This window comes from Diceros bicornis, chromosome 1 (assembly GCF_020826845.1).
Source record: "Diceros bicornis minor isolate mBicDic1 chromosome 1, mDicBic1.mat.cur, whole genome shotgun sequence".
In the NCBI taxonomy this organism is placed as follows: Eukaryota; Metazoa; Chordata; class Mammalia; order Perissodactyla; family Rhinocerotidae; genus Diceros; species Diceros bicornis.
The window spans coordinates 1,050,164-1,059,810 of record NC_080740.1 but is presented as its reverse complement, the minus strand read 5'-3'; the positions used below and the strand labels follow the sequence as shown (position 1 = coordinate 1,059,810).

Here is a 9,647-nt window from a genome sequence, read left to right as displayed (position 1 = left end):
TGTACGTATGTCTGCCACCTCTTCTTGATCCTTTCATCCATTCATGGGCATTTAGGTTGTTTCCAAGTCTTGGCTATTGTGAATAATGCAGCAATGAACATAGCGGTGCATATATCTTCTCGAATTAATGTTTTCATGTTCTTTGGATAAATACCCAGAAGTGGAATAGATGGATTATATAGTAGTTCTATTCTTAATTTTTTAAGGAATCTCCATACTGTTTTCCATAATGGCTGCACCAGTTTACATTCCCACCAGCAGTGTATGAGGGTTCCCTTTTCTCCACGTCCTCTCCAACGCTTGTTATTTCTTGTCTTTTTAGTAATAGCCATTCTGACGGGCATGAGGTGATATCTCATTGTAGTTTTGATTTTCATTTCCCTTATAATTAGTGATGTTGAACATCTTTTCATGTGCCTGTTGGCCATCTCTATATCTTCTTTGGAAAAATGTTCAGATCCTCTGCCCATTTTTCTAGTGGGTTGTTCATTATTTTGTTGTTGAGTTCTTTATGTATTTTGGATATATTAAGCCCTTATCAGATAAATGATTTCCAAATAGCTTCTCCCAATTCTTAGGTTGTCTTTTTGTTTTGTTGATGATTTCCTTTACTGTGCAGAAGCCTTTTAGTTTGATGTAATCCCATTTGTTTATTTTTTCTTTTGTTTCCCTTGCCTGAGGAGACGTGATATTCAAAAAGGCTAAGGCCAATGTCAAAGAACGTACTGCCTATGTTTTCTTCTAGGAGTTTTATGGTTTCAGGTCTTAAATTCAAATCTTTAATCTATTTTGAGTTAATTTTTGTATATCATGTAAGATAGTGTCCTAGTTTCATTCTTTTGTATGTGGCTGTCCAGTTTTCCCAACACCATTTATCGAAGAGAGCTTCCTTTCTCCATTGTGTGTTCTTGGCTCCTTTGTCAAAAATGAGCTGGCCATCGATGTTTGGGGTTTATTTCTCGGCTCTCGATTCTGTTCCATTGATCTGTGTGTCTGTTTTTGCGCAAGTGTCATGCTGTTTTGATTACTATAGCTTTGTAGTATACTTTGAAATCAGGGAGTATGATACCTCCAGCTTTGTTCTTTTTTCTCAGGATTGAAAATCCTTTTTTCTCAGGATTTGAGGTCTTTTGCTGTTCCATATAAATTTTAGGATTCTTTGTTCTATTTCCATGAAAAATGTTGTTGGAACTTTGATAGGGATTGCATTGAATCTGTAGATTGCTTTAAGAAGTGTGGACATTTTTGGGAGCCGGCCCGGTGGTGCAAGCGGTTAAGTGCACGTGTTCCACTGCGGCAGCCCGGGGCTCACCGGGGTGGATCCCGGGCACACACTGACACACTGCTTGGTAAGCCATGCTGTGGTGGCATCCCATATAAAGTGGAGGAAGATGGGCATGGATGTTAGCCCAGGGCCAGTCTTCCTTGGCAAAAAAAGAGGAGGATTGGCAGATGTTAGCACAGGGCTGATCTCCTCACAAAAAAAATAAATTAAAAAAAAAAGGAAGTGTGGACATTTTTAATTATGTTAATTCTTCTAATCCATGTGCGTGGAATATCTTTCCATTTCTTTGTGTCTTTTTTGATTTCTTTCAACAATGTTTTATAGTTTTCAGTGTATGGGACTTTCACCTCCTTGGTTGAAGTTATTCCTAGGTATTTAATCTTTTTGTTGCAATTGTAAATGGGACTGTATTCTTGATTTCTCTTTCTGCTATTTCATTGTTAGTGTATAGAAATGCAACTGATTTGTGTGTGTTGATTTTGTACCCTGCAACTTTACTGTTTTTATTATTTCTAATAGTTTTTTGTGGATTCTTTAGAGTTTTCAATATATATAAAATCATGTCATCTGCAAATAAGGACAATTTTACTTTTTCCCTTCCAGTTTTGATCCATTTTATTTCTTTTTCTTGTCTAATTGCTCTGGTTAGGACTTCCAATACTATGTTATATAAGAGTGGTGAAAGTGGACATCCTTGTCTGGTCCCTGTTCTTAGGGGGATAGCTTTCAGTTTTTCACCTTTGAGTATAATGTTAGCTGTGGGTTTGTTATATATGGGCTTTATTATGTTGAGGTTCTTTCCTTCTATATCTGTTTTATTCAGAGTTTTTATCATAAATGGATGCTGTATCATTTTGAATGCTTTATCTGCATCTATTGAGATGATCAACTGATTTTTAGTCTTCATTTTGTTAATGTGGTATATCACATTGATTGATTTGTGGATGTTGAATCATCCTTGCATCCCTGGAATAAACCCCACTTGATCATGGTGTATGATCCTTTTAATGTATTGTATTCAATTTGCTAATATTTTGTTGAGGTTTTTTGCATCTATGTTCATGAGTGATAATGGCCCATAATTTTCTTTTTTGTGTGTTGTCCTTGTCTGGTTTTGGTATCAGGGTAATTTTGGCCTTGTAGAATGAGTTAGGAAGCATCCCCTCCTCTTCAATTTTTTAGAAGAGTTTGAGAAGGATAGGTATTAAATCTTCTCTGAATGTTTGGTAGAATTCACCAGGGATGTGTAGATATAGATAGACAGAGCTAGAGACCGAGGTAGTTAGATATAGAGATATTAATATAGACATAGTGATATTGATATAGAGGTATTTATCTAGAGATAGAGATGTTCATAGATAGATAGATGATAGGCAGACAGACAGAGAGTTATGGAATTGGCTAATGTGATTTTGGGGGCTGGCAAGTTTGAAATCTGCGGAGCAGACTGCAGACCCAGGAAGAGTAGACGCTGCAGCTGGATTTCAAAGGTAGTCTATAGGCAGAATTCTCTCTTCCTAGGGAAACTTCAGTCTGTTTTCTCTTAAGATTTTGAATTGATTGGATGAGGTCCACTTACATTATGGAGGTCAATCTGCTTTACAGTCTACTGATTTAAATGTTAATCTCATCTAAAAAACACCTTCACAGCAACATACAGACTGGTATTTGACCAAATCCTGGGTGCTGTGGCCTAGGCAAGTTGATACATAAAATTCGCCATCACAGAATCTAACTAGTTCCTGGAAAGAGTTGAAATTTCATTAATTTTTACAACCTAATCAAAGATTCTCACTTTCACTTTCCACTGTAAATTCTAAGAAAAAAAAATAATGTGAAGTAAATTATGACTTGCCATTAAATCTTGAATCATTCTTACTTTAGAATTGTTGAAAGGTGAAAATACATGAGTTGATGAAATACAGCTCCATTTTCGTCATAATTAGCCTCACTGCCATTGTCATTATCATTTTTCCTGGCTAACTTCCCCATATGAAACTCCCTCAGCTGAAATTTCCTTACTTCCCACAATCTTCCAGTCCACGTGCTGCCACACCACTACTCTCCTTCTATGACCCTCTCCTCTTGAATTATTAAGAACAGAATCCTCAAATTTTTTCCCAGTGCAGATTCACTGCCTACTTGGGATATTTTCCCGACAGAGATTCTCAAAAGCAATGGTTATCAAACATTTGTGTCCATGGTTCACTGTAAGAAACATATTTGACACACACACACACACACACACACACACTCACATAGCTGACTCATCCTACTATGGAGGATCCCCTATGAAATTTTCTGTTCCATTTCATGCTAACCCAACTCAAATTTAAATACTGGTTCCATTCATTAAATTGATTTCACGATCAGGGGCCGGCCCCGAGGCGGAGCGGTTAAGTTCACGCTTCCTGCTTTGGTGGCCAAGAGTTCGCTGGTTTGGATCCTGGACGTGGACTGACGCACTGCTGATCAAGCATCGCTGAGGCGGTATCCCACATAGAAGAGCCACAACTCTACAACTGTGACATACAACTATGTCCTGACGCTTTGGGGAGAAAAAATAAAAAGAGGAAGATTGGCAACAGATTTTAGGGAGGGGCCAATCCTCTTCAAAAAAAGTTTTTTAAAAAAATTATTTCATGATCAATAAGTGGCATATGACCTGAAATTTAAAAGAAACACTGCTCTGAGTGAAGCAGTTACAAACTACTTGCCCAGGGCAGGAGGAGGCAGGAATGGCCTGAAGAAGCAACAGCGTCATCTCCACTGGGGTCTGGAAAATTCAGAACTAAAGGGTATATGGCATGGGACAAGTGTACCCCAAAATACCAGTCACCCCCTCAGTCACACACGTTTTTCTGCCATGGCATCTCCTTTCCCGTGTTCTGACCTAATACTGACATTACAGCTTTCTGGAATCACAGTCACTAGTTAGCTGCACAGAAACCATTATCTCCCTGTAAAACCCCACTGGGCAAAGAGGAAGCAGCATCTCTCTTTCCACCAACACATTATCTTTTCTCATTAACTCTGTAGCTTTAAAGGACACAGAGGGTCCGTCCACCTGCAAGCAAAGATACAGGTTCTCGGGTCCAGGACCCCTGAAAGAGGGAAGACTCTGCTCAACTCACATTCCAGCATTTTACATGCCACTGTGCATTGTTATTTCCCTGGGACAGAACGGTCTTCACGGACAACAAGAACCTCAGGATGAGTGCTACCTGCCTACATCAGTGCCCTCCTGTCCAATAGGTCGTGGTCTTTTCCAAGAACCTTCCACAAAGCCCCCTTCACGTCTTTGTTTCTCAGTGTGTAAATGAAGGGATTAGGAGTGGGGGGTCACTAGGATGTAGAAGGGGGAGAGGAACTTGCCCTGGTCCTGGATCCCCGTGCTCCTAGGTTGCATGTACATGCAGATGATGGCGCTGTAGAAAAGGGACACGGTGGCCACGCGGGAGGAGCAAGTGTTGAAGGCTTTGCGCCTCCCAGCTTCCGCCTGGATCCGCACCACTACAACTACCATACAGCTGTAGGAGACAAGTGTCATGATGAGAGGCACAAGGACAGTGGGGATGGCTGGGAAGAAAGCCAGGCCTGCAACGTACTATGTCAGCAGGAGATGTGGATGATGGCCAGCATCTCACACATAAAGTGGTCGATGCAGTGGTGACCACACTGCCCCAGGGACACCATCAGCGGGGACATCGGAATGCAGTTGGCAATGTTGCTGAGCCTGGTGAAGGCTGCCAGCTGCAGGCAAAGCTGCGGGTGCACGATGGTCGTATAGTGAGGTGGCTTGCAGACAGCCACAAAGCAGCTGTAGGCCGAGACCAAGAGGAGATGCCCCCCGACAGACAGGAAGGGAAGGGTTGGGTGACACAACCCATGGAGGTGACGGTTTTGTGTGGGCCTCAGATATTGACCAGCATCTGGATATTGCTGCTGGTCCTGTAGCAGAGATCCAGGAAGGACAGATTGCTGAGGAAGAAGTCTATGGGCATGTGCAGTCAAGGGTCCAGCAGCGAGAAGAAGACGATGGTTAAGTAGACTGTGACGGCCAGAAAGGGGAAGAAGTCTATGGGCATGTGCAGTCAAGGGTCCAGCAGCGAGAAGAAGACGATGGTTAAGTAGACTGTGACGGCCAGAAAGGGGAAGAAGTCTATGGGCATGTGCAGTCAAGGGTCCAGCAGCGAGAAGAAGACGATGGTTAAGTTGCCTGTGACGGCCAGAAAGTAAAAACCATGTTGGTGAAAAATAGAGCCATCTCCAACTTTGGCCAGGCAAAGAACCAGTGCAGAATGAAAAGTCTTCCTCAGAGCTCCTATTGCTGGTCTCCATCACCCTTGGCTTGATAAACCTGTTTAAAGAGGTTAACGTGTGTTATTATTCCTACAGAAAATAGTGTACCTTGTTTTGTCCCAAGGGTGGGACAAATAGGGGCTGCATTTCATTGTGCCACTCACACTATCTAACTGGGCCATCTTGCCCGCCGATTGCCTCGAATTTTAGGACAAGGTATTAAGAAAGATATTTGGTGATAAAGGGATGGAAACTGAGTAAAGCCTTAAGTTGTTTAGCCGTTGAATTGCCTGAGTCCTTAGGTCTCCTTCTGCTCCCTAGAGAGACAAGAAATATCTTCAAGGGAAACAGCTCTCAAGAGATTTTTGTGGAGGATATAGAGGAAGGCAAATAGTATAAGCAATAATTTCACTTCAGACCAATCAGTAAAATGACTCAATTTTAGAGATGAGAGAGAAGAGAAATAATTCCTCCTACGTATTACTTGGTTAATTACAAGAGACTGAGTGAGCACTTATTTACCTGCAGTCACAAAATAATTTGACTAAGGTTTCCATTGTATTTAAGAATGTAACATTGCATTTATAGGGGGAATATGAAAAGCACAAACTCTTTAAATTAGCAAGCTTTAATCCTGACCCAGTATCAACACCTTGCTCACTGCTTGGCATACAAAAATTCATGCTGTCTGGAATATTCATGCACATAATTACCCAATCACTGGCATCAATTACAAAAGATTGCTTAAATAAGCAAATTATGTTTTATAAACTTGGTCCATACTGCCGAAATAATAAGAGAATATAATCACAGTCTGAATAGAACAATGGTGGGAGGAAGAGATAGATTTCTAGTTGGATCTTGAAGAAGGTAATAGAAATTGACAAAAGAGGCTCTTTAATAGAAAGGAGAAAGTTGTGCCTGTAAAAAGAAAAAAAAATACTGACTAGCAAGCAAGGTAAAAAAAACTTAATTTTCTGTCTTTTATGAGAAAACAATGCAGTTTTTGTTTTATATATTTAACTAACAGTTGTGCAGCACTTTCTATGTCCTAAGTACTATTTAATCTACTCATTTACTATTTAATCAAAAAAACATGTTATTTCCTCATCCAATGGCAGAACAGAAAAGGACCAGGCATTAGATCTCTGTAGACTGGGATTCAGTTCCAGACTCTACCACTCACAAGCTCTTGATTAAGGGCCAGTTAGGTTTCCTATGATATTCAGGTCTCATACTTCAATCTCTGCTCCCACCTTCTTTTGGAATTCAAAGTTACATCAAATCCCAGGTTCAGATAGGGCCTCTATTGCATCCTTCCTCATTCACAAATTCCTCTGGAGAATGTAAAATCATTTATTTGAACCAAAGCTCTAATTTAGTGCCTGCTGGATAAAAAATGAATTAATAAAGTTCTTAAGTCACCAAGTAAGGGAAAATGTCCAAAAAATTCAAGAGGATTATTTGTTTCAGAGAATCTGCAGTATGATAAAAATCACTCCCAAGAATTCAGTGTTAACAACAACAAAGAAAAACTTGGTTAGATTGTTACATCCACTTATTTTTTAATTATGTGAATAGTCTACCGTCAAAAGGGGCGCTTACTTGGAAATTCAAAGAAAACTCTGCCAGTGAAGTCCTTTTCTCACCCAATGAATGAGACTTTGAGGCAGTCTGCATGTATTCCTGATTTTAAAAAGCTGGGAGAAAGTCCACACAAGGCCCAGACTCTCTCAATGGCAGGACTCACATGAGTCCTTCTCTCTGATCCTGAGTCTGACCCATTCCACTGACTGCTTGACCCAGCAGCATCATGGGGCAGTGGGAGTCAACAGTGTCTTCACTGATGGGAAAGGCAGCAAGACCGGCATCCAGAGGTCTTGTTTCTGCTCCTCAGTCTGACAGGAATGAGCTGTGTGAACTTGGACAAGGCTCTCATCCTTTCTATCCTCTACCTCATTTGTAGAGTGAAGAGCTGGATTCCATAATCTCTCAAAGTCTCTAACGACCCAAAACTAGTGATGGAGAGCCATTTTGGAGAATGGTCTAGCTTATGATGTTTCCTGAGCAAATCTACCCATCCTGTTAAAGAGAAATGACTCCATCTACTGGTGCGAAAATAGACAGAATCTCATCCTAGGAGACAGGCACAGTCGTGTTAACAGTAACCCTCATTTTTACCTTCCAGTCCCACTCTCAGTGAAGACACACATCACTGGCTGGTTCATTCAGTTATTTATTAAACCAGGTGGGGAAACAGAAAGAGCTCAGAGTGTGCAACAGATAATCGTTCCACACTCATATCCAGAAGCCATAGGAGGTAAAATATAATTTAAAAAACACTAAGGGCCAGCCCTGTGGCTTAGTGGTTGAGTGCGCGCGCTCCGCTGCTGGTGGCCCGGGTTCGGATCCCGGGCGCACACTGACGCACTGCTTCTCCGGCCATGCTGAGGCTGCGTCCCACATACAGCAACTAGAAGGATGTGCAAATATGACATACAACTATCTACTGGGGCTTTGGGGGAAAAATAAATAAATAAATAAATAAAATTTAAAAATAAATAAATAAAAAAAAACACCAAGCATGCCTATATCTGCATGCCTTTTCTAGTCCATGAGTTCTGGTCATTCAACAAGGCTGAACTAATGCTTAACCTCAAAATTGGAGACAGGGGTTCTGGTTCTCAGTAAGATGGAGTAAGCACACTCTACCCCAAGCCTGTCACTGAATGCAACCGCACAATCAGAATAGAGAGTCCAGAGGAGCTGCCTGAAGACCCCAAAATATAAACAGTGGCAGGCAGTTTGGTGAAAACCAGAATAAAAAATAACAACAAACAAGAGATGAACTTACCATGTTATTTTTTCCTTCCAATCTTCTGAGCCCTGGGTGCAATTACAGAAATGGATAGCAGAGTGTGATAGCTAAAGTGACAGATTTCTGGTCAGAAGACCAAAAAGCAGGGGGAGCACTCCAAAATGTGAAAGTACAAAGATGACAGAGAGGAAGAACTTAGGAGAGTTTCATAAACTTGTTCCTAACTCCCGGAGTCACTCCCAACCAGTGAATGCATGAATCTGGTCCTAATTAGCTTACCGTAGACTTTGAAAACTGACCTAACAGATAGATCCCGGTCCAGGTCCCAGAATGGCCACTGGGTATTACACACATGGATAGATCCAAATAGCACTGCAAAACCTATGAAAACAGCTGACATTGGAGACACAGCCCTTGGAAAGTAACTTGGAACTTGCAACCCCAGAGTCTCATAACATAATATTCAAAATGTCCTGGATACATTCAGAAATTGCTTGGAGTTTGGAGAATGAGAAAAAGACACTTAATAGATGCCAATGCCAAGATGACATGATGGAATGATCTGATAAAAAATTTAAAGCAGCTAATAATAAATATCAACAAGCAATTGAAATAAATAGAAAAATAGAAAGACTCAGCAAAAAAAAGAGAGAGAGAGAGACATGAGAGGAGCCAAATGGAAATTTTAGAACTAAAATATGTAATATCCAAACTAAAAATTGAACTGCATTGGCTCAATAGCAGAATGGAAATGACAAAGGAAAACATCAGTAAAAATGAAGATAGATCAACTAGAAATTATGTGAAAAAGAGAGGAAAAATGAAGAAAATATGAACAGAGCCTTAAGGACCTTTGGCACAATATAGAAAATCTAACATTCATACCAAAGGAGTCCTAGAAAGACAGGTGAAAAAGCGTAATGCTGAAAAAAATATATAAGAAATAATGGCCAAAAACTTCCTCCACATGACAAAAGACATAAACTTATAGATTTGAGAAGCTTAATGAACCTGAAACAGGAAAACCCAAAGAAACCCATTCTCAGACAAACCAAGGTCCAAGGGCTGAAAGCTGAGGACAAAGACAACTTGAAAACAGCAAAAGAAAGGTGGCACATTACCTAAAGGGGAACCACCATTCAAATAACTGGATTTCTCATAGAAGCCACGGAGGGCAGAAGAAAGTGATACAAAACTTTTAATTTGTTGAAAGCAAGGAATTTCAAACAAATTTCTAAACAC

The 9,647-nt window shown here is 40.5% G+C and overlaps 1 pseudogene; it reads right to left on the bottom strand.

The window, feature by feature from the left end:
• Positions 1-4,513: 4,513 nt before the first annotated feature.
• On the bottom strand, positions 4,514-5,373 carry LOC131408578 (putative olfactory receptor 2W6; annotated as a pseudogene).
• Between the last annotated feature and the right edge of the window lie 4,274 nt (positions 5,374-9,647).